Source organism: Gorilla gorilla, chromosome 2 (assembly GCF_029281585.2).
Source record: "Gorilla gorilla gorilla isolate KB3781 chromosome 2, NHGRI_mGorGor1-v2.1_pri, whole genome shotgun sequence".
NCBI classification, from domain to species: Eukaryota; Metazoa; Chordata; class Mammalia; order Primates; family Hominidae; genus Gorilla; species Gorilla gorilla.
In genome coordinates, this window is record NC_086017.1 from 57,973,296 (window position 1) to 58,000,501 (window position 27,206).

Genomic DNA, 27,206 nt, shown 5'->3' on the forward strand with positions numbered 1-27,206 from the left:
ACCAATGTATAACACCACATGGTGAGAGATCGGGGTCCAGTTTCATTCTTCTGCATATGGTTAGCCAATTTTCTCAGCGCCATTTACTGAATATGGTGTGGATTCACCTTTTTTTTGAGATGGAGTTTTGCTCTTGTCACCCAAACTGGAGTGCAATGGCGCGATCTCCACCCACTGCAACCTCTGCCTCCCATGTTCAAGCAATTCTCTTGCCTCAGCCTCCAGAGTAGCTGGGATTACAGGTGCATGTCACCACACCCAGCTAATTTTTATATTTTACTAGAAACAGGGTTTCACCATGTTGGCCAGGCTGGTCTTGAACTCCTGACGTCAGGTGATCTGCCCACTTCAGCCTCCCAAATTGCTGGAATTACAGGCATGAGCCACCGTGCCCAGCCAATTCACCTATTTTTAACACTTTCCCCATTTTCTTAATTATGTGCTATATACATATACCACACACAAATAATATTTTTTGAGCCATTTGAATGTGGGTCATACGCATTATAACTTTTTACCCCTAAATACTTCAGTGTGTATTTCTAATAATAAGGATATTTCTTATACAATACAGATTTCAACCTCAGTAAATTTAACATTGATTCAAGAATTCTATTTAATCTCCCATCCATGTTCCAATTTTGTCAGCTGACCCAGTAATATCCCTTATAGCATTGTTTTTCTCTTCCGGAGCAGTAACCAAATATCACATTCAGTTGTCATGTCTCTTTAGTTTCCGTTAATATGGACCATTTTCACAGCCTCTGTGTGTGTGTGTGTGTGTGTGTGTCTTTTATGACATTGATATTTTTTAAGAATATAGCTACCCTTAGGCCGGGCGCGGTGGCTCACGCTTGTAATCCCAGCACTTTGGGAGGCCGAGGCAGGCAGATCATGAGGTCAGGAGATGGAGACCATCCTGGCTAATATAATGAAACCCTGTCTCTACTAAAAATACAAAAAATTAGCCGGGCGTGGTGGCTGTAGTCCCAGCTACTTGGGAGGCTGAGGCAGGAGAATTGCTTGAACCCGGGAGGCGGCGGTTGCAGTGAGCCAAGATCACACCACTGCACTCCAGCCTGGCGACAGAGCAAGACTCCATCTAAAAAAAAAAATTAAAAAAAAAAAGAATATAGCTACACCTTTTAAAAATGAGAAGGTGGCCAGGCGGGTGCCTCATGCCTGTAATCCTAGCACTTTGGGAAGCCAAGGCAGGTGGATCACCTGAGGTCAGGAGTTCAAGACCAGCCTGGCCAATGTGGTGAAACCCTGTCTCTACTAAAAATACAAAAAAAATTAGCTGGGCCTGGTGGCGGGCGCCTGTAATCCCAGCTACTTGGGAGGCTGAGGCAGGAGAATTGCTTAAACCTGGGAGGTGGAGGTTACAGTGAGCCGAGATTGCGCTACTGCATTCCAGCCTAGGTGACAGAGCGAGACTCCACCTCAATCAATCAATCAATCAATAAAATGAGAATGTGTCTCATTTGGAGTGTCTGATTTTTTTCTCATAGTTATGTTTCAATTATGCGTGCGAGTCCAGAATACTGCACAATTGATGCTGTGTTCTTTTCAGGGCTTCTCATATTGGGAGGCATGTGGTGTGTCCATCTGACCCTCACTGGTGGATGTTCATTTTGGTTATCAAGTCGTTTTCTGACTTCTCTGTATTGCTACCATTTTTTCCCTTGCAACTAACAAGCAATCTGTGGAGAGACTGGAGAGACGCTCTAAGACGGGCTTATATCCTGATCCTCATCAAAATATCTCCAAGATACAGATAGCACCCGTTGATGATTCTTTTGTTTTTTTTTTTTTGATACAAGCTCTCACTTTGTCACCTAGGCTGTAGAGCAGTGGCACAATCTCAGCCCACTGCATCCTCTGCTTCCCAGGCTCAAGCCATCCTCCCATCTCTGCCTCCTGAGTAGTTGGGACTACAGGTGTGCACCACCACACCTGGCTAATTTTTGTATTTTTTGTAGAGATGGGGTTTTGCCGTGCTGCCCAGACTGGTCTCAAACTGGTGAGCTCAAGCAATCCGTCTGCCTCAGCTTCCCAAAGTGCTGGGATGACAGGGGTGAGCCATCATGCCCAGCCCAATAATTCTTTTCTAAATCAGTCTTTGCTGTAATGGTTGCACAGTGATGATGACTTTCCATTCCACCTTTCCCTCCACATTTGCCTGTTTGATACTCAACATTTTGATATAAACTACATTCCTCTCTTCTCAAGGGGTACAGTTTTGACATCTTTCGAGGTAAGTGAGATCTGGAGTTCCACTAGAAAGCAGACATTCTTGTGTAAGGCAAGAGAAGGAGATAGCCTGCCTTGCCCAGTCCTTGAAAGCAGAGAAAGAGTGACCTGGGCCAGTTACTCCAAGGACTCCAGCTAAAGGAGCCGAGACTTTCAGAAAAACAAAGAAGCAGAGAGGAATATGCAGAGGCTTCACAAACAGGCTCAGTTTCACATTGTCTCTTCCCGTTACCTGCTGTGTGATCTTCCTCAGCTCATCAGCTCACCTAGCTTCTCTTGGCCTCTGTTTCCTAAGTAGTAATATGGGATAATTCTTACCTTAGAGGCTCATTGGGAAGATCGATGGAAACAATTCTCATATTTTGCTAGGCCCACAGTGTGCTTAATGACAGATGCATATTATATAGAATATGGGGAAATTATTTTGTGCTTTAATTTTGTTTCATTTCAACAAATGTTTACTCAGAACCGATCATACACTAAGCCATTGTGCTTGGAGCTGGAGACAAAATAAATCAGCCTCTAAAACTTCACAATCCAGAGGAAGGAAAATACAAATTTGATTCGACTCCTAGGTATTTACCCAAGAGAAATAGAAACATATATCCACATAAAGATTTGTTTAAGAATGATCATAGTAGTGGATCTCACTAAGATAGTAGTTTGGCGATTACCAGAAGCTAGGAAGCGTAGGCAAGAGGGGGAGATGAAGAGAGGTTGATTGATGGGTACAAAAGTACAGGTAGATAGAAGAAATAAGACCTAGTGTTCAATAAATAGTATCAGTAGTAATTAAACAATAATCTATTGTATATTGTATATTTTTTATTTTTTATTTTATTTTTTGTTGTTGTTGTTGTTGAGACAGAGTTTCACTCTTGTTGCCCAGCCTGGAGTTTAATGGCACGATCTCGGCTCACCGCAACCTCCACCTCCCGGGTTCAAGCGATTCTTCTGCCTCAGCCTCCCAAGTAGCTTGGGACTACAGGTGCATGCCACCACGCCTGGCTAATTTTGTATTTTTAGTAGAAACAGGGTTTCACCCTGTTGGCTAGGCTGGTCTCGAACTCTGGACCTCAGGTGATCTGCCCACCTTAGCCTCCCAAAGTGCTGGGATTACAGGTGTAAGCCACCATGCCCGGCCTGTTGTATATTTTTAAATACCAAGTACAGAATAATTGGAATGTTCCCAGCATAAAGAAAAGATAAACGTTTAAGGTGATGAATTTACCAATTACCCTGACTTGATTATTACACATTATTTGAACACATCAAAACATCACATGTGGCCAGGCATGGTGGCTCACCTCTGTAATCTCAGCACCGAGGCCGAGGTGGGCGGATCACTTGAGGTCAGGAGTTCGAGACCATCCTGGCCAACATGGTGAAACCCCATCTCTACAAAAAATAAAAAAATTAGCTGGGCGTAATGGCGCATGCCTATAATCCCAGCTATCTAGAGGCTGAGGCACAAGAATCGCTTGAACCCAGGAGGTGGAGATTGACGTGGGCCGAGATCTCGCCACTGCACTCCAGGCTAGCAACAGAGCAAGACTCCATCTCAATAAATAAATAAGTAGTGCCAGGCGCGGTGGCTCATGCCTGTAATCCCAGCACTTTGGGAGGCTGAAGCGGGTGGATCACTTGAGGTCAGGAAGTCGAGACCAGCCTGGCCAACATGGGAAAACCCCATCTCTACTAAAAATACAAAAATTAGCCTGGCATGGTGGTGTGCGCCTTTAATCCCAGCTACTCAGGAGGCTAAAGCCGGAGAATCACTTGAACCCAGGAGGTGGAGGTTGCAGTGAGCCAAGATGGCACACCTGCACTCCAGACTAGGCGACATAGTGAGACTCCATCTCAAATAAATAAATAATTTATAGTAAATAAATTAGTTGGCACAGAGTTGGGCACCTGTAGTCCCAGCTACTCGAGAGATTGAATCAGGATCACTTGAGTCCCAGAGTTTGAGGCTGCAGTAAGCTATGATCACACCACTACACTCCAGCCTGGATGATGACAGAGCAAGACCCTGTTTCAAAAAAAATAAAATTTAGGCCAGGCACGGTGGCTCACGCCTGTAATCCCAGCACTTTGGGAGGCTGAGGTGAGTGGATCACAAGGTCAGGAGTTTGAGACCAGCCTGGCCAATGTGGTGAAACCCATCTCTACTAAAAATACAAAAATATTAGCCGGGTATGGTGGCAGGCACCTGTAGTCCCAGCTACTCGGGAGGCTGAGGCAGGAGAATTGCTTGAATGCAGGAGAATCGCTTGAACACGGAGGCAGAGGTTGCAGTGAGCCAAGATGGCGCCACTGCACTCCAGCCTGGGCGACGGAGCAAGACTGTCTCAAAAAAAAAAAAAATAAATAAAAAATAAATAAAATTTTGAAAAACAATGCTTATAGCAACTTTATTCTTTTTTTTTTTTTTTTTTTTTCTTGAGATGGAGTCTCGCTCTGTCACCCAGGCTAAAGTACAGTGGCACAATCTTGGCTGACTGCAACCTCTGCCTCCCTGGTTTAAGCGATTCACCTGCCTCGGCCTCCTGAGTAGCTGGGATTACAGTAGCATGCCACCATGCTAATTTTTGTATTTTTGTAGAGACGCGGTTTCACCATGTTAGCCAGGTGTGAGCCACCGCGCCCATCCACGACTTTATTCTTAATAGCCACAAACTGGAAACATGATACTGTGAAATATACACAGTCATGCAACGTTTTGGTCAACAAGCTGCATATATGACAGTGGTCCCATAAGATATACAGATAGATTAATAGATAGATAGATAATTGGTTTTTTTCCTAGAGAGGGTGTCTCATTATGTTGCCCAGGCTGGTCTTGAACCCCTGGTTCAAGTGCTTCTTCCACCTCTACCTCCTAAAGTGCTGGGATTACAAGGTGTGAGCCACTTAGACCTACCCTATAAGATTATAATACTGCATTTTTGGCCAGGCACGGTGGCTTGAGCCTATAATCCCAGCACTTTGGGAGGCCAAGGCAGGTGGATCACTTGAGGTCAGGAGTTCGAGACCAGTCTGGCCAAGATGGTGAAACCCTGTCTCTACTAAAAATACAAAAATTAGCCGGGCATGACTGCAGCTGCCTATAATCCCAGCTACTTGGAAAACTGAGGCACGAGAATTACTTGAACCCGGAGGTGGAGGTTGCAGTGAGCCGAGATTGTGCCACTGCACTCCAGCCTGGAACAGAGCGAGACTCAGTCTCAAAAAAAAAAAAAGATTATAATACTATATTTTTACTGTACCTTTTCTATGTTTAGATATGTTTAGATACATAAATATTTACCAGGTGTTACAATTGCCTATAGTATTCAGTGCAGTAACACACTGTACAGGTTTGTGGTGTAGGAGCAACAGGCTACATCCTGTACCCTGGGTATTCTAGGTATTTAGTAGGCTGTATCATCTAGGTATGTGTAAGTACACTCTATGGTGTTCACACAATGATGAAATCACTTAGTGATGCATTTCTTAGAACACATCCCTCTTGTTAAGCTAAGTATAACTGTATTTGGTCTTTATCCCACTTTTCTGGCATACAACTCCTAAAATTATTGGAATTCAGAGTGGTATCTTTTGTACATTATTAAGTTGCCTGGTGGCTGGCAGCCCCTAGGTAGCTTCAGGATGTGGGCTGGTAACAGCGAAGACCAAGGCAGATTAGAGGGTTGTAACTTTTCAGCACCACTCCCTAACCTCCTGGGAGAGGAGAGAGGCTGACAGTTAAGTCGATCACCAATGGTTAATTATTTAATCAACCATGCATATGTAATGAAGTCTCCATTAAAAATCCAAATGAGGCCAGGCACGGTGGCTCACACCTGTAATCCTAGCGCTTTGAGAGGCCAAGATGGGCAGATCACTGGAGCCCAGACATTCAAGACCAGCCTGGGCAACATGACGAGACCATCTCTCTACAAAAAAAAAAAATACAAAAAAAATTAGGCTGGGTGCAGTGGCTCACACCTGTAATCCCAGCACTTTGGGAGGCCAAGGAGGGTAGATCACCTGAGGTCAGGAGTTCGAGACCAGCCTGGTCAACATGGTGAAACCCCATCTCTACTGAAAATACGAAAAATAGCCAGGCGTGGTGGTGCATGCCTATAATCCCAGCTATTCAGGAGACTAAACCTTCAACATATGGGATCTGACTCTATCTCTGGGTAGATAGTGCCAGAATTAAACTGAATTGGAGGACATATAGCTGGTGTCCACAGCCGAAGGACTACTTGCTTGGTGTGTGGGGAAAAACTCACATACACTGGTCACAGAAGTATTGTTGACTGCTGAGTAAGAGAATAGGAAAAATCACTTGGTTGTTTTTTTTTGTTCCTCCACCTATAATGTCATGTTTGGTGTCAGAAGTGGGATTTACTACACCAGCCCTGCTCATGGAAACATGTAGTTTGGGAAGAAAAAGGATAAAGGGTGGGAGGTGAGGAACTTTTGATTCCTGGGTGGCCGTGTGGTCCCCCATGGTACGAAGTATCAGCTGTGCTACAATCAGTTACAAAAGGTAAAAGTTACCAATAAAATTTAGAGATGGATCCAACTCCCAGGGAGTAGGTTTACCAAATGGATAAAGAAATGCAAACTAGGCTGGGTGCAGTGACTCAACGCCTGTAATCCCAGCACTTTGGGAGGCCGAGGCGGGAGGATCACTTGAGGTCAGGATTTCCTCAACACCAGCCTGGGCGACATGGTGAAACCCTGTCTCTAATAAAAATACAAAAATTAGGCCGGGCACGATGGCTCATGCCTGTAATCCCAGCACTTTGGGAGGCTTCAGCAGGCAGATCACCTGAGGTCAGGAGTTTGAGACCAGCCTGACCAACATGGAGAAACCCCAACCCTACTAAAAATACAAAGTTAGCCAGGCTTAGTGGCATGCACCTGTAATCCCAGGTACTCAGGAGGCTGAGGCAGGAGAATCGCTTGAACCCAGGAGGTGGAGGTTGTGGTGAGCTGAGATTGCGCCATTGCACTCCAGCCTGGGCAACAAGAGCAAAACTCTGTCTCAAAACAATGACAACAACAACAACAAAAATACAAAAATTAGCTGGGCATGGTGGTGCGGGCCTGTAGTCCCAGCTACTTGGGAGGCTAAGGTGGGAGGATCACTTAAGCCTGGGAGGTGGAGATTGAAGTGAGCCTAGATGGCACCACTGCACTCCAGCCTGGGTGACAGAATGAGACCATGTCTCAAAACAACAAAAAAGAAATGCAAACTAATAAGAAAAAAACACAAAATTTCAATTCCTTGTTTACTGTTATATATAATAGCTAAAAATGAAAGTAAAAGGGAGTTCTGGGTCAATCTTGATGCTAGACTAAGTTTAGCTTTCAGTTAGTCTGAGCTTTGGCCACAAGCCACAAAGCCTCCCCCAGAAGGGAAAAATTATAGAGAGACAACAGAAAGTACCTCTAAGACCTGTGGTTACCAAAAAGGCAGTCAATGCGGGGAAGCAGCAAAACCAAGATACTGTGAAAACTAGAGGGATAGTATGAAGGAAGCGTTTCATTTTGCAGATTGGTATCATCAGGTTCCTGAGGAGGCTTTACTAAAATGGATTTTGAGAGCAACAAATTTAGGAGCAGTATCTTTGGTTTGAAGTGCTGCAGAGTGAAAGAGCATGTTTGGGTTGATACAGGACCCACAGCTCACTATGGAACAATCACAGATGGCTCTACGAGACACAGACACATAGGAGGTTATTCCCAAGGGAACAGCCAGCCTGATGGACTGGATAAAAGCCATGGTAAGGTCTGTTTACCCTGCAAAGGGGAACTGCCTGGCTCCACCTACAAATGCCAAATAGAACACTCAGATGAAGCAGCTGATATACTTCATATGCAAACCATATGGGACTGGCTTTAGGATAAATGACATATTAACTCACTTAATATTGCCAAGAACCCTTTAATGGGAACCCCAGCCCCCTAAAATAACTATATTGCTGCAAAAGGGAAAGACAATTCGGGAAGCCGTATCAAATGTACTGTCTCAGATTCCCCTCACGAGTCTTTCAGATGCTAATAAAAACACTACGTTAGCCATTGTTTTGGACAAAGCTCCTGCACTAGGCCCCAAAAGACCAGACTAAAAACTAAAATGGGCCGGGCAAGGTGGCTAACGCCTGTAATCCCATCACTTTGGGAGGCTGAGGCTGGCGCATCACCTGAGGTTAGCCGGGCATGGTGGCGGACACCTGTAGTCCCAGCTACTCGGGAAGCTGAGACAGGAGAATTGCTTGAACCCGGGAGGTGGAGGTTGCAGTGAGCCGACACTGCGTCACTGCACTCCATCCTGGGCAACAAAAGTGAGACTCTGTCTCAAAAAAAAAAAAAAAAGGAAAAAACTAAAATAGAATTACTCATGCTAAAATTACATGTTAAGAAACCAAGCTGTTTACCTGACCTTCTGAGAAATCAGAAGAATGAGAGATAATAGCCAAATTCCGAAACAGGCCAGTTTTATGCAACATGATGATGAAGTTCCCTCTGTGTGTGTTTTTTGTTTTGTTTTTTTTTGAGACAGAGCCTCGCTCTGTTGCCCAGGCTGGAGTGCAGTGGCGCGATCTCGGCTCACTGGAACCCCTTCCTCCCAAATTCAAGCTATTCTCGTGCCTCAGCCTCCTGAGTAGCTGGGGCTACAGGCACGCGCCACCATGCCCAGCTAATTTTTTGTATTTTTAGTAAAGACAGGGTTTCACCATGTTGGCTAGGCTGGTCTCGAACTCCTTACCTCAGGTGATCCACCTGCCTTGGCCTCCCAAAGTGCTGGGATTACAGGCATGAGCCACTGTGCCTAGCCTCAGCTAACTTTTGGTATTTTTAGTAGAGACAGGATTTCACCATGTTGGCCAGGCCAGTCCTGAACTCCTGGCCTCGAGTAATCAGCCCACCTCAGTCTCCCAAAGTGCTGAGACTACAGGTGTGAGCCACCGTGCCTGGCCTGTTTGTTTGTTTTGAGACAGAGTTTTGCTCTGTTAATCAGGCTGGAGTGCAATGGTGACATCAGCTCACTGCTACCTCTGCCTCCCAGGTTCAAGCGATTCTTGTGCCTCAGCCTCCCAAGTAGCTGGGACTGGCATGTGCCACCATCCCAGCTATTTTTTTTTTTCTCATTTTTAGTGGAGATGGGGTTTCACTATGTTGGCTAGGCTGTTCTCAAACTCCTGGACTCAATTGACCCACCCGCTTTGGCCTCCCAAAGTACTGGGATTACAGGCGTGAGCCATTGCGCACAGCCTCCTCTGTTTTAAACCTTACAAAAAAGTAACTGACATCAACCAGTTATTTTTTGATTCTGTTTTCCTGTACCCATCTTACAAAGAAAGTAACTTGGAAATGACAAATCTGCTTTTCGTGCTTTGTTTCTGTTTTCATCAGCCCTTCTTTTTTTTTTTTTTTTTTTTTTAAGATGGAGTCTTGCTCTGTCGCCCAGGCTGGAGTGCAGTGGCGCGATCTCGGCTCACTGCAAGCTCTGCCTCCCGGGTTCACGCCATTCTCCTGCCTCAGCCTCTCGAGTAGCTGGGACTACAGGCGCCCACCCCAATGCCCGGCTAATTTTTTGTATTTTTTTAGTAGAGACGGGGTTTCATCTTGTTAGCCAGGATGGTCTCGATCTCCTGACCTCGTGATCCACCCGCCTCGGCCTCCCAAAGTGCTTGGATTACAGGCGTGAGCCACCGCGCCCGGACTTCATCAGCCCTTCTCTACCTATAAACCAACCTCCTCTGTTGTGGAAGATTTCACACAGCTGATAAAAAAAAAAAAGAAGCCAACTGGCCAGGCATGGTGGCTCACACCAGTAATCCCAGCACTTTGGGAGGCCAAGAGGGGCAGATCACTGGAGGCCAGGAGGAGTCTGAGAGCAGCCTGGGCAACATAGTGAGACTGCATCTCTACAAAAAATACAAAAATTAGCCGGGCGTGGTGGTGCATACATGTAGTCCCGGCTACTCAGGAGGCTGAGTTAGGAGGATCTCTTGAACCCAAGAGGTTGAGGCTGCAGTGAGCTGTTGATCACACCACTGCACTCCAGCTTGGACAACAGAGAACCTGTCTCAAAAAAAAAAAAAAGTAATAATTTGACGGAGAAGTGAAATGGGCAAATAAAATATTGGTTGTCCACTTCATCCATAGCAATGGCTCCACCCACGGTGATCACTCACTATGGGGAATGCATCCTAGGGGCTGGGGGGGTACATCTTCAATGCAGAAGCTCACCCGATCGACCCCACTGCCCAGCACTGCTGCCGGAAGCTGAAGGAAGAGCAGTGGGAGGGGGAGGACTTGATGAGGGAATTCTACTCTCTCAAATGGAACAGGTTGAAATTTCAGAAAAAGACGTGAGTTCATGGCCATGAAAAACCCTAGCAGGGCCAGGAACATTCTTCTCACATGAAAACCATGACCAGGCACAGGAGAAGCAGCCTGCCAAACAGAAAGTCCCACTGCCCAGCTGCCCAGTCAGCTCTTCACCTCCACATTGGCATTGTTGGGACAAGTTTTCCTAGACTCCCCATAATCACTGGGTGATTTTTTTTATTTTTATTTTTTTGGGACTAAACCAGAAATAAAAAAACCTGCTTCTGGCTATCAAAAAAAGCATGGGTTGTCTAAAACTGGGGGAGATAAAAGCACGAAGGGCTGGTTTACACGCATTCATGAGTGTGTGCTCACACTTAACATGCATGAGACTAAAGGACGACCCCATTAGGTTTTCCTCTGTTTTTCTGGTGGATCTGGGGAGAAGGGGCCGGGGAGAAGGCTGGAATGACTATGCAATTCTTGCCAAGGAAGCATTATGCTGACATAATGACTATACCTTTTTTTTCTTTGTTCCCTACATCATCTCAAAAATCTTCCCCCTACCTTATGCAGTGGTCCTAGGCCCAGGACTGCAACTACAAAAGCTGGAGGCAGGAAGGATTCCTAAGCAAGAGACTGTAACTATGTTTTTAAACCTTATGTAAGGATTCCTTTTTATTTATTTATTTTTTTGAGACAGAGTCTCACTCTGTCACCCAGAATGTAGTGGTGCCATCACGGCTCACTGTAGCCTCGACCTCCCAGGCTCAAGCAGTTCTCCCACCTCAGCCTCCCAAGTAGCTGGGACTACCTGCGTGCCATGCACGCCAAGCTAATTTTTGTGTGTGTATTTTTTTTTTTATTGTTGTTGTTTTGGTTTTTTTTTGAGACAGAGTCTTGCTCTGTCACCAGGCTGGAGTGCAGTGGCGCAATCTCGGCTCACTGCAACCTCCGCCTCCCGGGTTCAAGTGATTCTCCTGCCTCAGCCTCCCGAGTAGCTGGGAGTATAGGCACGCCCCACCATGCCCAGCTAATTTTTGTATTTTTAGTAGAGACGGGTTTTCACCATGTTGGCCAAGATGGTCTCGATCTCTTGACCTTATGATTCACCCTTCTTGGCCTCCCAAAGTGCTGGGATTACAGGCGTGAGCCACCACACTCAGCCGTAATTTTTGTATTTTTTTGTAGAGACAGGATTTCTTCATGTTGCCCATGCTGGTCTTGAACTCTTGGGCTCAAGTGATCCACCTGCCTTGGTCCCCCAAAGTGCTAGGATTACAGGTGTGAGCCACCGTGCCCAGCCTCATAGTTTCTTTCTTTTTTTTTTTTTTTTTTTGAGACAGTGTCTCACTCCCTTGCCCAGGCTGGAGTGCAGTGGCGTGATCTCAGCTCACTGCAACCTCTGCCTCCCAGTTCAAGCAATTCTCCTGCCTCAGCCTCCCGAGTAGCTGGGATTACAGGCATGTGCCAACATGCCCAGCTAATTTTTGTATTTTTAGTAGAGATGGGGTTTTACCATGTTGGCCAGGCTGGTCTTGAACTCCTGACCTTAGGTGATCCACTCGCCTCAGTCTCCCAAAGTGCTAGGATTACAAGCATGTGCCACCGTGTCCGGCCCAGCCTTATAATCTCTAAGGGCCTGATGGGGGTGGGTTGTGCCTTTACCCCATTTGGTAAAATTGCTGTTAACAGTGAATACAGCTATATTGCCTGGTGGTAAAATTAGCCCACTAGTTTTGCACTGTGTAGCCTTACCCTATCTGAATGGGAATGGACTGAGGAGAGGTACTTGATAGACTAGTATTGCTGCCTGCAATCAAGACCAGCACAGTGGCTGAACCTAATGTCCCTTCCAAAGGTGGAAAAGTTTGGGTATAAATGAAGAAGAAATCGTAGCTAAGGGTAAACAAATGATTAAATGGGTTATGTAATGACAGAAATCCAATGTTACATCAACACCTCCAAGAGATGACATTGTCTCAGCTCAATTATACCAGATGCTATGTTTGCTGAGACAACTCCTGGTTTTGGAACCTGACAAGATTGAATGGAAGTCTACAAACCTGAGTGGCCTTGCCCCGAGAAATACATTTATATGATATGATATAGACTAGACTAATTACTAATGCTTAAACGGGATTCCAGTAATTTTGCCAGCACTTTTGCATTGTATATCCTTTTGATGTAAGGGATCTGTGTTCAAAGACTAGGGGTAGACTGTGATATTGTGAAATACATATTTGGCTTTTGTCCCAGCTTCTTGGCATACAACTCCTAAAATCCTTGGAATCTCCAAAGAGATAAGTATGTTTTGTATGCTACTGAGACCAGCCTGAGCAACATAGCAATACCTCATCTCTACAAAAAATGCAAACATTAGCTAGGCTTGGTGGCATATGCCTGTAGTCCCAGCTGTCCAGGAGGCTGGAGTGGGAGGATTTCTTGAGCTCAGGAAATCAAGGCTGTAGTGAGCTGTGATCGCACCACTGCACTCCAGCCTGGGCAACAGAGTGAGACCCTGACTTTAAAAAAAAACAGCAAAAAAAAAATAGATATGGTGGCAGACTCCTGTAGTTCCAGCTACTCAGAAGGCTGAAGTAGGAGGATCTCTTGAACCCAGGAGGCAGAGGTTGCAGTGAGCTGAGATTGTGCCACTGCACTTTAGCCTGGGCAACAGAGTGAAACACTGTCTTAAAAAGGAAAAAGAGAAAACGACTAATAAAACAGACTAGGTCTGATAAGAAACATTTACAATCTATTCTCTCTGAAGCCTGCTGTCTGGAAGCTTCATCATCTGCATAATAAGAACCTTGGTCTCTACAGCCCCTTATCTTTTTTTAGACAGAGTCTCGCTCTGTCGCCCAGGCTGGAGTGCAGTGGCACGATCTTGGCTCACTGCAAGCTCTGCCTCCCAGGTTCATACCATTCTCCTGCCTCAGTCTCCCAAGTAGCTGGGACTACAGGCGCCCGGCACCATGCCCGGCTAATTTTTTTTTTGTATTTTTAGTAGAGATGGGGTTTCACTGTGTTAGCCAGGCTGGTCTTGAACTCCTGACCTCGTGATCCACCCACTTCGGCCTCCCAAAGTGCCGGGATTACAGGCGTGAGCCACCACACCCAGCCCCACAACCCCTTATCTTAACATGGAGACTCCCTTCTATTGATTTCTGGTCTTTAGATAAACTCTCAAACTCTTTTAACCAATGGCAAATCAGAGACTCTTTGAAGTCCATTTATGACCTAGACTTGGAAACACCCCCCACTTGAAGATGTCCTGCCTTTCCAGACCAAACCAATGTACATCTTACGTGTATTGATTGATGTCTTCTGTCTCCCTAAAATGTATAAAACCAGTCTGTAGGCCGGACGCGGTGGCTCACGCCTGTAATCCCAGCACTTAGGGAGGCCGAGGCGGGCGGATCACGAGGTCAGGAGATCGAGATCACCCTGGTTAACACAGTGAAACCCTGTCTCTACTAAAAAAATACAAAAAATTAGCCGGGCATTGTGGTGGGCGCCTGTAGTCCCAGCTACTCGGGAGGCTGAGGAAGGAGAATGGCATGAACCCAGGAGGCGGAGCTTGCAGTGAGCTGAGATTGAGCCACTTGCACTCTAGCCTGGGCGACAGAGCGAGACTCCCGTCTCCAAACAAACAAACAAACAAACAAACAAAAAAAACCAGTCTGTGGCCTGACCACTGTAAAAACTAAAGGTTCCTCTTCAAAGACTTTCCTCCCCATTTAATTAGGAATAAATAGTAACTTCTCTTAGAAGCAAAATTTATTCAAAGACCTGTGCTAACATTCTTAAATATCTGCTAGCCGTGATAAAGAAATCAATGTACTTTATGTTTTTAGCTTCCAAGGTGTTTTTACCTTTCTTAGCATTCCACAAGTTACTTTCTCCTTCCTTTACCTTTTCCTCTTTTAAAAAGTTCTAAGTTGCTAGCCAATCAGGACAAATACAGAATGTGAGGTCCCGTTCCAGCCAGTGGAAACCAGACACAGCAGTAGGGTGGATGTGTCAGGTTATAAATGACCCTGTCTCCTTTGTTCAGTGTACTCTCGTGGCAAAACTGCTGGTGAGTGTACCCTTTCTGCAGGAAGTAAAAATGGCCTCACTAAGGAAATTATATTTATGTTCAAGTGCTATTTCTTTACGGCACTGGGAAACAAGCATTTCAAACGCCACCTTGGGCGCATGTTCTCAGGATCTCCTGGGGCTCTGTCATGGCCCATGGTCACTCATATTTGGCTCTGAATAAATCTCTTCAAATATTTTACTGAGTTTGACTCTTTTCTTTGACAGTACCCTTAAGATTTGTTTATTTCTTTTTCTTTTTCTTTTTTTTCTTTTTTGAGATGGAGTATCACTCTTGTCATCCAGGTTGGAGTGCAGTGGTGCAATCTCGGCTCACTGCAACCTCCACCTCCCGGGTTCAAGCAAGTCTCCCGCCTCAGCCTCCCAAGTAGCTGGGAATACAGGCACACACCACCATGCCCAGCAAATTTTTGTATTTTTAGTAGAGATGGGATTTCACCATGTTGGCCAGGCTGGTCTCGAAATCCTGACCTCGGGTGATCCACCCACCTCGGCCTCCCAAAGTGCTGGGATTACAGGCATGAGCCACCGCGCGTGGCCTTTTTTTTTTTTTTTGAGATGGAGTTTTGCTCTTGTTGCCCAGGCTGGAATGCAATGGTGTGATCTCAGCTCATTGCAACCTCTGCCTCCTAGGTTCAAGCGATTCTCCTGCCTCAGCCTCCATAGTAGCTGAGATTACAGGCATGTACCACCACATCTGGCTAGTTTTGTATTTTTAGTAGAGATGAGGTTTCACCATGTTGGTCTGGCTGGTCTCAAACTCCTGGCCTCAAGTGATCCACCTGTGGAATATGATGAGGTTTCTCTTCAGATAACCTGATCAATCATTTATTCTTTAATTCATAGTACCCCCACCCTTTTTTTTCTCCTTTTTCTCCTTTTTTCCTTTTTGCCTTTGTTAGATGCCCAGCCACGCCGCCACAGTACCAGGCGTTATCAGTACCAGCTCACATTCCTTTCCTTATTTGGAAAGAGGACTAACTTTCTAGCTCATTACAGACACCCCTTACCCTTCCTCTCCACTTTCTTTTACGTGCCCACCCTATCTAAAAAAAACAAATGTTTAGCCAACCGGGATTAGTTTAAATTGTATGACCCGACCCCGGCCAATGGGGAAAGGGTACAGGGGCAGAACTTATGTCAGGAATAAAGGCTCTCATGCCCCTTTGTTCAGGTGTGCTCTCATGGCAACTGGCCAAGGAGGCACCCCTCTGCACAGAAATAAAATTGCTTTGCTAAGGATCCTTTGTTCAAGTGTTCAATTTCCTTAGGATTTTGAGCGTTATTCCTAACGCACCTGCCTCGGCCTCCCAAAGTGCTGGGGTTACAGGCATGAGCCACTGCGCCCGGCCTATTTTTTATTTGTTTATTTATTTTTGAGGCGGAGTTTCACCCTGTTGCCCGAGCCGGAGTGCAGTGTCAAGATCTTGGCTCACTACAACCTCCGCCTCCCCGGTTCAAGCGATTCTTCTGCCTCAGCCTCCTGAGTAGCTGGAATTACAGGCGTGCCACCACGCCCAGCTAATTTTTTTATTTTTAATTTTTTTTAGTAGAGACGGGGGTTTCACCACGTTGGCCAGGCTGGTCTCAAACTCCTGACCTCAGGTGATCCACTGGCCTTGGTCTCCAAAAATGCTGGGATTACAGGCATGAGCCACTGCGCCCGGCCAAGATTTGATTATTTCATTGTGTAGAGACTAACTGGCCATGTTGTCTTCTGATTAACCCCTGTTCTGGGAAGCAATGCATTTTTGATATGTACATTATGTAATCCCAGCACTTTAGGAGGCTAAGACAGGAGGACCCCTTGAGTCTATGAGTTTGAAACCAGCCTGGGTAACATAGTGAGACCTCGTCTCCACAAAAAATTAAAAAATTAGCCAGGCATGCCCCTGTTAGTCCTAGCTACTTGGGAGGCTGAGATGAGAGAACTGCTTGAGCCCAGGAGATCGAGGCTGCAGTGAGCCAAAATCGTGCCACTGCACTCCAGCCTGGGTGACAGAGCCAGACCCTGTCTCAAAAATAAATAAATAAGTAAATAGGCCAGGTGCAGTGGCTCACGCCTATAATCCCAACACTTTGTGAAGCCGAGGTAGGCAGATGACCCGTGGCCGGGAGTTTGAGACCATCCTGGCCAACATGGTGAAACCCCATCTCTACTAAAAATACAAAGATTAGCTGGGCGTGGTGGTGCACACCGGTAATCCCAGCTACTCAGGAGGCTGAGGCATGAAAATCTCTTGAACCCTAGAGGCAGAGGTTGCAGTGAGCCGAGATCACACCACTGCACTCTAACCTGGGCAACAGAGTGAGACTCTGTCTCAAACAATAAACACATAAATAACAATAAGCAAGTATGATAAAGTGTTAATAGGCCGGGCACAGTGGCTCACGCCTGTAATCCCAGCACTTTGGGAGGCTGAGGCGGGTGGATCACAAGGTCAGGAGATGGAGACCATCCTAGCTAACACAGTGAAACCCTGTCTCTACTAAAAAAAATACAAAAAAAATTAGCGGGGCGTCGTGGCGGGCGCCTGTAGTCCCAGCTACTCGGGAGGCTGAGGCAAGAGAATGGCGTGAACCCGGGAGACGGAGCTTGCAGTGAGCTGAGATCGCGGCACTGCACTCCAGCCTGGGCAATGGAGCGAGACTCCATCTCAAAAAAACAAAAAAAAAGTGTTGATAGTAAAAACAAAGTGCCAGAGATATGGGTGTTAACTTTAAAATTCCTTCAACTTTGCTGTGTATTTGAAATGTTTCTTTATAAAATGTTGAGAAGACATTCACACACAATGCTGTATAGTTCAAATTGGACTTTGATGAGTGGTACATAGAGAAATAACCAGTTCAGCTGGGTGCGGTGGCTCACACCTATAATCTCAGCACTTTGGGAGGCCAAGGCAGGTGGATCACTTGAGGTCAGGAGTTTGAGACCAGCCTGGCCAACATGGCAAACCCCGTCTCTACTAAAAATACAAAAATTAGCTGGGCATGGCGTGCACATGTAATCCCAGCTACTCGGGAGGCTAAGGGAGGAAAATCACTTGAACCTGGCAGGCAGAGGTTGTAGTGAGTCGAGATCGCGCCACTGCACTCCAGCCTAGGCGACAGAGCGAGACTCTGTCTCAAAAAAAAGAGAGAGAAATAACCAGTCTGCTGAGGGAGCACAGAAGAGAACATGATCATTTCTGCTGGGACAGGTGGCAGTGAGGGTTAAAGATAATCTTATAGCGGAGGAGTCCAAGGAACTGGGCCTGAAAGACAAGCTTTTAAAGGCAGAGGAAGAAAGAAAGTGGAAAAAGGGCATTTCATTAGATAAAAACCAGGACAACATGAGAATGCAAGGCCCATTTGGGAAGCTGCAAATCAGCAGAGACTCTGGGGGGCAGAGCAGCAGGGGAGGAAGCTGACAAGCTAAACTGTGTCCAGGCTGGGACGGCGTGAAAGACAGACAGGAGCATCTAGTTTTGACTCAGTCAACAATGGCGACCAGGTGCAGTGGCTCATGCCTGTAATCCCAGCACTTTGGGAGGCCGAGGCGGGTGGATCACTTGACGCCAGGAGTTTGAGACTGGCCTGGCCAATCTGGCGAAACCTCATCTCTACTAAAAATACAAAAATTAGCCAGGCATGGTGTTGTGTGCCTGTAGTCCCAGCTGCTTGGGCGGGTGAGGCACAAGAATCCCTTGAACCTGGGAGGCAGAGGTTGCAGTGAGCCGAGATCACACCACTGCACTGCAGCCTGGGCAACAGAGTAAAACTCTGTCTCAAAAAAAAAAAAAAAAAAAAAAAAAGAAGAAGAAGAAAAAAGCCAATAGGGACCAAATACAATGGCTCACGCCTGTAATCCCAGCACGTTAGGAGGCTGAGGTGGGAAGATTGCTTGAGCCCAGGAATTAGAGACCAGCCTGGGCAACATAGCAAGACCCTGTCTTTATTTCTTTCTTTCTTTTTTTTTTTTTTTTAAAGACAGAAAGAAAGAAAAGGAAAGAAACAACAATAGGGAGCCACCAAGCAGGGTGTGTGTGTGAGATGGGTGGAGGCTTGCTCTGGAAAGGCTCATCTGACAGAGCAGAGGAGACGGGGAGAGAGCCAGTTGTAGGGAGGAACAGCAAGGCTGTTGGTCAAGGTTTTCTATTGTTTTCATTAGCAAAATGACAATCGTGCAACTTTTGTGACAGAAAAATGGTTACGACGGCCTGATGCAGTGGCTTGTGCCTGTAATCCCAGCGATTTGGGTGGCCGAGGCGGGCAAATCACCTGAGGTCAGGAGTTCATGACCAGCCTTGCCAACATGGTGAAACCCCGTCTCTACTAAAAATACAAAAATTTGCTGGGCGTGGTGGTACACGCTTGTAATCCCAGATACTGAGGAGGCTGAGGCAGGAGAATCCCTTGAACCCGGGAGACAGAGGTTGCAGTGAGCCAAGATCATGCCATTGCACTCCAGCCTGGGAAACAAGAGTGAGACTCCATCCCCCTGCCAAAAGAAAAAGAAAAAGAAAAATGGTTATGACATGACCTTCCCAGAGGCAGGGCAGCAAGATAATTCAGTTTTCAGTTTGTCCCAATTCCCAGTTTTCTGGGAACTCTGACCTCCCTAAAGACTTTCTGTTTCTGTTTGAAGCTCTAGGCTGTCCGTGGACCTTCCTTCTGGCCCTCGGCCACCACCCAAAGGATGCAACTCCAGAATGAACACACTAGGAGTCAGGAAACTTGGTTTCTAGCCCTGCTTTTGCCACTTTCCCTCTCTGTGCCCCAGGCTCCTCATCTGTAAATTGGTTGTGTTGGTATGACTGTTTTCCAGGCTTCCTTCCAGTTTCAAAGTTTTTTTTTTTTTTTTTTGAGACAGGGTCTCACTCTGTCACCTAGGCTGGAATGCAGTGGCACAATCACAGCTCACTGCAGCCTTGACCTCCTGAGCTAAAGCAATCCTCCCACCTCAGCCTCCCAAGTAGCTGGGACCACAGGCATGCACCACCACAAATGGCTAATTTTTTTTATTTTATTTTTTTACTTTTGTAGAGATGGAGTCTCTCTGTGTTGCCCTGGCTGGTCTTAAACTTCTGGGCTCAAGTGATCCTCCCTCTTCGGCCTCCCAAAATGCTGGAATTATAGGCGTGAGCCACTGCTCCTGGTCTCAAGACTTCTTTAATCTGGTCTTCTTGCAACCGGCCTTCTAGGTCCTCTCTCAAATGTTCATTTACCCCTTGACTTGCAGTGTCTTTGTGATCTTGGAGACCCTCCTCTGTTCTATCCATCTGCCTGCCTTACCTCCTTCCTCCCCTGTCAAGAGTGTCACTGCAGTGTCTAGATCCAGCTCCTGGCTGGGACATGAAAGAGCCCTGCTGACAGGTAAAGGCCTCTTAGCCTTAGGGGGTGAGCTTGTGAAAGAAGTGACAGTTCCCACTTCCCTGGGTTGTGATAAAGAACAACGGACTGCCTTGTGGAATCACCCAGCCTGGGGTCCGAGCACCAGGCACTCAGCTCACCTCTACACCTTCCCTTTCTCTGAGCCTTATTGAGTTCTAGGGAAAATTCAAAGTTTTTTTTTCCCTTTTAATTGCATGTATTTTAATGCTGAATTTACTTCCGTGCCATAAGTTTTTGTTTCTTCAGTTTCTTCTGGGATATCTTTTTCTTCTGGGCAACCTCCTCTTCTGGTTTAGGAACAATCTGTTCGTTTTCAGTAAGGACCATCTTGATGTGGCGGGGAGAGCTCATGTATCGGTTAATCCGACCATGAGCTCTGTAGGTCCGGCGGCGCATCTTAGGTGCTTTGTTCACTTGGATATCCTCAATGACCGGAGAATCTACATCGAAACCTTTAAATTCAGCATTACTCTCTGCATTTTTAAGCATGTGCAGCAAAAATTCAGCACTCTTTTTGGGCCACCAGTCTTGTGTCCAGCCCCACTGCTTGGCCTGGGTACACCTGCCAACTCTACCGTTGTAATGTCAGAATGGTACGCACTGTTTCTGTAAAGTGGCATCTTTCAGATACTTCGTGGCTTTTCATACATGCATATCCATGATGGCCTGGGCAGTTTCACGAGTGTTCTTAAAGTGAACACGAAGATCGGAACCTCTTGATTTGCATGATTTTGCGGGGTTCTCTGGGTCAAGTGAATAGTGAACCATTTTCACAGATTACCTCAGGCTGCTTAGGGAAACAGGAAGAGCAATGGCTTCTGGGAGAACTCATGAGAACTTCATATTCAAAGTTTTACACACATCACCCCCTTGAGTTCTCACAATGAGGTTGGAATTTGTTCTCCTTTGACAGATAAGGAACTGAAGGCTCAGAGGAGCTACACAACTTGCCCAAGGTCACAGAGGGAGATCCAAGAAATTCACAACCAAGCCATGAAAAGGAATAGTTACTCAGTATCCTATGCACCCAGCACTGACTTTTTTTATTATTATTATTTTTTGTTGAGACATAGTCTCGCTCTGTTACCCAGGCCAGAGTGCAATGGCACGATCTGGGCTCACTGCAACCTCCACCTCCCAAGTTCAAGCAATTCTTCTGCCTCAGCCTCCCAAATAGCTGGGATTATAGGCGCGTGTCAACACGCCCAGCTAATTTTTGTATTTTTAGCAGAGATGGGGTTTCACCATGTTGGCCAGGCTGGTCTCGAACTCCTGACCTCAGGTGATCTGCCTGCCTTGGCCTCCCAAAGTACTGGAATTACAGGTGTGAGCCACCGCGGCCAGCCCCAGCACTGACTTTTAAAAATGCTCAGTGGCGCCAGGTGCGGCGGCTCACGCCTGTAATCCCAGCACTTTGGGAGGCCGAGGCAGGCAGATCACCTGAGGTCGGGAGTTCGAGACCACCCTGACCAACATGGAGAAACCTCGTCTCTACTAAAAATACAAAATTAGCTGGGTGTGGTGCCTGTAATCCCAGCTACTCAGGAGGCTGAGGCGGGAGAATCGCTTGAACCCAGGAGGCAGAGGTTGCGGTGAACCAGAGATTGTGCCATTGCACTCCAGCCTGGGCAACAAGAGCGAAACTCCGTCTCAAAAAAAAAAAAAAAAAAAAATGCTCAGTGGCTCACACCTGTAATCCCAGTACTTTGAGAGAACGAGGTGGGAGGACCGCTTGATCACAGGAGTTTGAGACAAGCCTGGGCAATATGATGAAACCCTGTCTCTACAAAAAATACAAAAATTTACTGGGCATGGTGACATGCACCTGTGGTCCCAGCTACATGGGAGGGTAAAGCAAGAGGATCGCCTGAGACCAGAAGTTTGAGGTTGCAGTGAGCTGTGATCGTACCACTGCACTCAGTCTGGGTGACAGAGCGAGACTGTCTCAAAAAATAAAATAATATATATAAATATACACCATGATCCCCACTGCTAGACTCCACACAGGCCCTGAAGAGCTGATATAGCAGAGTAAAACACACTGCTACTGGGGGGAGCCTGTCCAGGGGGTGCTGGTGCACAGATGGGGAGGCAAGGGCAATGGGGTGGGTTGTGCTCAGCAGCCTGGGACAGCAAGAGAGAAAGAGGTGGCATTTGCTGCTTCTTAGGGAACAGTAGGAGTTCCCAGACTCCCTCATTCACTGAGAACATCCTGATATTTCACCTGGGGGTGAATTGTTGCTGGTGGCGGGACAAGGCAGAGGAGGGCCTTCCAGGCTCCCTCAAAAACATGGAGTCAAGAAGCTGAGGCATATATCTTTCCTGTTCTCCCAGGGGAACGCACTCTCCTCCCCCTGCAGCCTGCACAGCATTGCATTCATTTTCCTCTTGTTTTTGTGTGTGTGTGTGTGTGATTTTTTTTTTTTTTTTTTTTTTGAGACTGAATCTCACTTTGTCACCCAGGCTGGAGTGCAGTGATCTCGGCTCACTGCAACCTCCACCTCCCAGTTCAAGCAACTCTCATGCCTCAGCCTCCTGAGTAGCTAGGATTACAGGTGCGTGCCACCATGCCTGGCTAATTTTTTTGTATTTTTTTAGTAGAGATGGGGTTTCACCATGTTGGACAGGCTGGTCTGGAACTCCTGATCTCAAGTGATCTGCCTGCCTTGGCCTTCCAAAGTGCTGGGATTACAGGCGTGAGCCACTGCACCCTGCCTCATTTTTATCTTTCGGCATTTAGCTTCTCTGTTAATATTACGGTCATGTCATTCATATGTTCATTTGCAGAATGTACATTTCTTTTCTTTCTTTCTTTTTTTTTTTTTTGAGACAGGGCCTCACTCCTCACTCCAGTCTCCCAGGCTAGAGTGCAGTGGCATGATCACAGCTTTACTGCAGCCTTGATCCCCCGAACTCAAGCAATCCTCCTGCCTTAGCTTCCCAAGTAGCTGGGACTACAGGCACACACCACCATCCCAAGCTAATTTTAAAAATTTTTTGTAGAGACAAGGTTTCCCCGTGTTGCTCACGCTGGTTTCAAACTCCTGAGCTTGAGCAATCCTGTTGAAATTACAGGTGTGAGCCACCGCACCTGGCATACATTTCTTGAACGCTAACTATGCACACGACACTCTGTATGCTAGTTGTGTGAGGCACACAGATATGAATAAGGCATCCTAACCCCCGATGGCCACTAAGAGGGAGCTACATATATATAAATAATCATAATACAAGGAAGAAGATGTTAAGTGGTCCAACTAAGGTTAAGATAAAGCATTATAAAAGTTCAGAGATGAGAAAAATAATTTACAAAGGGCATTTGGAAAAGATTTCATGGAGGAGGCAACATTTGTGTTCGCTATTGAAGGAGAAAGGACAATTTTTAAATGTAAGGAATAGCTGTGTGCAGTGGCTCACGCCTGTAATCCCAGCACTTTGGGAGGCCAAGGTGGGTAGATCACCTGAGGTCAGGAGTTCGAGACCAGCCTGGCCAACATGGTGAAACCCCATCTTTACTAAAAATACAAAAATTAGCCAGATGTGGTGGTGCACGCTTGTAATCCCAGCTATTTGGGAGGCTGAGGCATAAGAATCACTTGAACCTGGGAGATAGAGGTTGCAGTGAGCTGAGATAGCACCATTATACTCCAACCTGGGCAACAGAGTGAGACTCTGTCTCAAAAAAAAAAAAAGTTAATGGACAAGCTGGGATGGGCTTTCTGGTTAGAGGGCACAGTGTGAGCCAAAGTAGGCTCTGCAAACGTTTGGATTATGTGACTCTTTAAACTTGTGAGGCCATGTTGGTATAGCTGGCTCACTACTACCTCCCCAGCATCTGGCCTGGCCTGGCACACAGAAGGCATTCAGTAAAAATGTGTTGCCTTTTTTTTTTTTTTTTTTTCTGAGACAGAGTTTTACTCTTGTTGCCCAAGCTGGGGTGCAATGGCATGATTTCGGCTCACTGCAACCTCTGTCTCCTGGGTTCAAGCGATTCTCCTGCCTCAGCCTCCTGAGTAGCTGGGATTACAGGCATGCGCCACCACGCCCAGCTATTTTTTTGTATTTTTAGTAGAAATGGGGTTTCTCCATGTTAGCCAACTGGTCTTGAACTCCTGACGTCAGGTAATCTGCCCACCTCAGCCTCCCAAAGTGCTGGGATTACAGGCATGAGCCACCGCACCGGGCCTAAAATTTGTTGCTTTGGTCAGTGGTTCAGTTTGGCTGGAGTGTAGGGAGCTTGGAGAGGGACAATGGGCAGAAGGAAAATCTTAGTTATTCATTGCCTCACAACAAATTACCTCAAATCTTCGCGGCTTACTACAACAATAAACATTGATTATCTCTCACAGTTTCTGCAGATCAGGAATTTGGGAATGGCTTGGCTGGGCGGTTCTGGCTTGAAATCTCAAGAATTTCAATCGCATTTGGATAGGGCTGCATCGTCTGAGGGCTTGGCTGAGGCCAGGGGATTCTCTTCCAAGGTTGCTTACTCACAGGGCTGGCAAGTTGATGCTGGCTTTGGCAGGAGATCCCGCTTCTTCACCATGTGGGCTCCTCCACAGGGCTGCTTCAGGGTCCTTATGATGTGGAGACTGACTTCCTCTAGAGTGAGTGGTGGGCATGGAGGCAGGCACCTGCGGTCCCAGCTACATGGGAGGCTGAAGCATGTAGTGAATGATCCAAGAGGCAGGATGTAGGAGGGAGCTGTAACCTCTTCACAGCCAAGCCTTTGAAGTCACTTCTATAGCATCACTTCTGCTACATTCTGTGCACTAGAAGCAAGTCATTTAAGTCTGACCCACTTTCAAGGGAAAGGGAATCAGCCTCCACCTTGGAAAGGGGAAATAGCAAAGAATTTGCAGGCATATTTTAAATCACCACAGACCATGAGGGCAAGAAGGTTTATCTGCTCAGAACTCAGGGGCTCTTCAGCTGAGTGGGACTCCAAGGGATCCAGCTTTCTGTGGGGATCCAGCAGTCCTGCCCTGGTGCCATGTATCCAAGGGACTGTGGGCTTCTGGCAGCAAAACCAAGAACCAAGGCAAGACCCAGTGCTGCCTGCTGTTGAGAAATCTGAAGTGGCTCAGACCAGGGCAGGGGGTGCTCACCATCTGGCAAGCACATAGCAAGAGGACATGAACACTTTTCCCCCCAGGAGAGTCAGGGAAGGCCTCCTGGGGGTGGCATCTGAGCTGCATTATTTCAGAGCTTTTATTAGGCCCATAGTGTGGGGCTGGGTGTATACACAGAAGGTTAAACACGCCTGGTAAGGTGCTCAGCAGGCATCGGAAGCCACGCAGGAGGGCTGAGGCCTGGGGAGACCCCCCACTGACCATAGCAGCAGATACTGTCTCTGCCCTGCAGATGGTGAGACCTTTCTAATGCCACTTGGTGTTGGCATACAGCTTTTCAGATGGGTGTGGACTGTCCCACAAGAACTCTGTGAGCTCTGTGGGGCGGCTAAAGTGCGCTGGAGATTGTACGTGTAAACTTTGTTTGCTCATTTCCCCATTCAAAGGTCCTTCAACATTGTTGGGGTCTTCTCCCCCTTTCTGCCCCTACTTCTCTGAATGTGCTTACCCTATATGGGCCTGTTTACCTCTCTGCTTCTTCTTTTTTATTTTTGAGATGGAGTTTCGCTCTCGTTGCCCAGGCTAGAGTGCAATGGTGCGATTCAGCTCACCACAACCTCAGCCTCCCAGGTTCAAGCAATTGTCCTGCCTCAGCCTCCTGAGTAGCTGGGATTACAGGTGCACACCACCACGCCCAGCTGATTTTTTGTATTTTAGTAAAAACAGGATTTCTCCATGTTGGTCAGGTTGGTCTCAAACTCCCGACCTCAGGTGATCCGCCTGCCTTGGCCTCCCAAAGTGCTGGCATTACAGGTGTGAGCCACTGCGCCCGGCCCTTTTTTTTTTTTAAATGGAGTTTCACTCTTGTTGCCCAGGTGGGAGTGCAATGGTGCGATCTTGGCTCACTGCAACCTGTGCGTCCTGGGTTCAAGCGATTCTTCTGCTTCAGCCTCCCAAGTAGCTGGGATTACAGGTGTTCGCCACCATGCACCTGGCCATTGAACTTTCTTTATCTAGGTACTACACATCTCCCCAGAACCAGAGAACAGCAATGATGTCAGTGGGAAATCCCAGGCAATTGGCACTAATGTCTACGGTGTAAGCACCTACAGAGTGTAGTGGTTAAAATTAATGTATATGTAGTTAAGGCTGGGCAAGGTGGCTCACGCCTATAATCCTAGCACTTTGGGGGGCTGAGGTGGGAGGATCACCTGAGGTCAGGAGTTTGAGACCAGCCTGGCCAACATGGTGAAACCCCGTCTCTACTAAAAATACAAAAATTAGCCAGGATTGGTAGTGCATGCCTGTAATCCCAGCTACTTGGGAGGCTGAGGCAGGAAAACCGCTTAAACCTGGGAGGTGGAGGTTGCAGTGAGCCGAGATCGCACCACTGCACTCCAGCCTGGGTGATACAGTGAGACTCCATCTCAAAAAAAAAAAAATTAATATATATGTAGTTAAAATTAATTGAGTTGTATACATATTACCTTTCACTGTATATAAATTATTCCTTTATTAAGCAAAACAAATAATATTAGTAACCCTGTACCTGATGCTCATCATAAGAGAGACCCACACGTGTGCTAAGTAAATGAATCAAATCACATTACCCAACAGACCTCATCCTGTCTAAGACTCAGTAGGGGGTAGGGTTTCAAAGAAGTAAAGAGTGGCACTTTTTGAAGTGCCAGCTTGTCTTTCTGGAGTCCCTCAGTGTTAACATTTAAATGCAAGCATTAAGCCCTCTCAATACCTTTTGTTCACTTCTCTAAAATTTTGGTAGGCTGGGCGTGGTGGCTCACACCTGTAATCCCAGCGCTATGGGAGGCACAGATGGGAAGATCACTGAAGGCCAGGAGTTTGAGACCAAATGAGGTCCCACCTTTAAGGAAACAAAAATTTTTTTTTAATTAGCCAGGATTGGTGGCATGCACATGTAGCCCCAGCTACTGGGGAGGCTGAGGCAGGAGGATCACTTGAGCCCAGGAGTTCGAGGCTACAGGGAGCCATGATTGTACCACTGCACTCCAGACTGGGTGATAGAGCAAGACCCTGTCTCAAAAAAAA

The 27,206-nt window shown here is 46.7% G+C and overlaps 1 pseudogene; it reads right to left on the reverse strand.

Moving 5' to 3' along the window:
• Positions 1-20,270: 20,270 nt before the first annotated feature.
• On the reverse strand, positions 20,271-20,835 carry LOC101141232 (large ribosomal subunit protein uL22-like; annotated as a pseudogene).
• Positions 20,836-27,206: the final 6,371 nt, after the last annotated feature.